This window comes from Nannospalax galili, unplaced genomic scaffold (assembly GCF_000622305.1).
Source record: "Nannospalax galili isolate Female #2095 unplaced genomic scaffold, S.galili_v1.0 scaffold754, whole genome shotgun sequence".
NCBI lineage: Eukaryota > Metazoa > Chordata > Mammalia > Rodentia > Spalacidae > Nannospalax > Nannospalax galili.
Genome location: NW_008334195.1, coordinates 138,315 through 140,757, shown reverse-complemented (window position 1 = coordinate 140,757; position 2,443 = coordinate 138,315). Strand labels below are relative to the sequence as shown.

Below are 2,443 nucleotides of genomic sequence, written 5' to 3'. Positions count from 1 at the left end.
TATATATTACTAGATAGGATGTCATTCCACTGGTCTATATAAACAACAAGAAGAAAAAAACCACTGTTCTTGAAAATTGAAGCATTACCTTGTATAATTAATAAAGTACATCAAATCAGATTTGTAAATAAAATATTGTTTAAATCTAAAGTATTCAATATTTTGATTAGATTATTTTTTTAAGGAAAAATATTTAACGTGTATGTGCCGAATTTTTTTTTAAATAGTTTTTTATAATTGAAATGGAAGGGCAATTGTCTCGTTAAAAGTGGTACAGAAGCGGGTACTTGGGTTACATTAGCTATATAAACAAGCAAAAACTGTGCAAGAAGTTTGAAGCTCATTTTGGAAAACAAAAAAACAGTTCTGTAGAAATGCATATTTGTATTTGTTTCTCTAATAAATCTGCAAATAGCTTTAAACACAAATTAGTTTTAATTATTTAAATCATGAGTTCTGTTAAGTAGTCTAACACCTGCTTTGCCTTACTTGTGTGAAAACATTGTCCTACAGAATTGAATACAGGCTTAGTGTGGGAACCAAGGTAGGTCTGCGGTTTGGGGGGTTTTTTTGTTTTTTTTTTTTTTGTTTTTGTTTGTTTGTTTTGTTTTTTGAAACGGTCAGGTACTTAGTACTTAAGGATGTTTACCTTTATGAAATGACTGGGGAATTTGCATAGAAGATAGTACTGCCCCTCCCCCATATTAGTTTATCCACTGCCCTAATCAGTAGAGGACTGAGCTGCATCCGCATTAACTCACTATCAAGTAAAAGAGAACAAGTAAGTAAAATCACGTTTAAATGTTGATAGCCCAAACCATGATACGGGCAACACTGAAACAATTCGGCTTCTTTGGAACTATAGAACCCTGGTCTTCCTGAATGTGGTTTACAAATGATTACAACTGTTGTCCCCAAATATGCACACTTTCCTTGAATTGGAACTTTATAATAATGTTGGAAATGTTTTAGGATGACATACAACCATCTATTTCTGTTGTTGATAGAGCATCTCCATTTAAAATGTTTGAGGAGGATATACACAAAAAAGATACTGATGTGAACACTTTGTTAGTTATTTCGTTTTTTGCTTTCTGCCTGAACAGAGATACTGCTGGTGAAAGGCTCAGTTCCATCCAGTATCCCAGTCTACAGAACTGCAACGAAGTTTCAAATTATAGTGAAGTCTTTGAGTTGAGCTATTCATTTTAATCACTAAAGTATTTTGGGACATCTAGCTAATGTAAATTTTAAGCATGTCCATTGACTTATCCAAATTTGTAACTTTTGATCCATAGCAACAATACTGTTGCCAGTATTTTAGCTAATAGATGATTTTATCCTTTTTTAATATATGCCAATCCAAATTTCAAAATTATTGCATATCAAAAATTTCACACTTTTAGTGTCATGTCATTTTTTTCTAAATACTAAGATGGATCAAGTCCCTGGTAGATTATGTGTTATATAAAAATATTTCAATATACTTAAAACATCTTGGATAGGGTGATTTATGGTATTGTATAGTCCCCCTTTCAGGGGTTGGAAAAGGCCAATTAGAGGAAGACCTTAGACTTTGGGGATCAATCCAGGCTAAAACTGTGAAGTAAAGCATGACTTTAGAACTTGAAGACTAGTCAAACTTTGAATTGTAATTTGAACATATTTGCATCACACGGATCTTTTCAGAAAAGCCTAGCCATAATATTTTCTACATACATTTGAGGAAAACACTCCAGGAAATTCTATACAGAATATATTTTGTGATGTTTAAGTCTGAAGTAAAAAGCATTTCACCACCGTAGACATAACTCTTAAAGATCTTCAACAGTTAACATTTTAATAGTGCATCAAGACATGGGAGTTTCCTGTTTGGTTGCTTGGTTTGCTTTGGGGCTTTGGTTTTTCTTCCTTTTTTTGAGTTCATTTTTTTCTTTCTGTTTTGAAAGGGACATTTACACAGAAGTAGTAGATTAAAACATCAAAGAAATTCTCAGAACTATTTGCATATAAATTAGTGACATAAAAAGTAATATTTAATGTCAAATGTGGTATATTCTTGTGTTTCCACTAGAGAGAAAAACTGAGGTTGATATGACTTTCCGAAAGTATTACTTGTATATGTACTATAAAGGTTTAACCTGAACTAGAAAACCTAACATTTACTTTTATCTTCAAATTTGTGAAACTGATTTTCTATCTTCCAGTAGATGGATGGCTAAATAAAGCATCACCCACAATCTTAAGGTGTGCTTTTCATTTCAAAGCCCCAAGTAATTGTCTACACAGTAAGAAAGTTCTTTCCTTCAGTGAGCATTTAAATATTTGGATTTTTAAAGAATTAATCTGTCCTGTTTAGCACCTATTTTAAAGCTAATAAAAATAGCTTCAAAGATTGTACTCATTATTTCTTTCAGTTGGCCTCTTTGTTTTTGATTTTTCA

General features: G+C 31.9%; 1 protein-coding gene across 4 annotated transcripts in view; it reads left to right on the top strand.

Moving 5' to 3' along the window:
• Nova1 (NOVA alternative splicing regulator 1) overlaps nucleotides 1-1,054 on the top strand; it is a 145,184-nt gene extending 144,130 nt beyond the window's left edge. Inside the window, exon 4 of one of the 4 annotated variants that reach the window (XM_029561713.1) lies at nucleotides 1-1,054. This exon is cut by the window's left edge and continues 5,433 nt beyond it. The gene's annotated coding sequence lies outside the window, so the exon portion shown is untranslated. The other 3 variants (XM_008829304.3, XM_029561712.1, XM_008829301.3) reach the window with 3 other exon arrangements.
• Nucleotides 1,055-2,443: the final 1,389 nt, after the last annotated feature.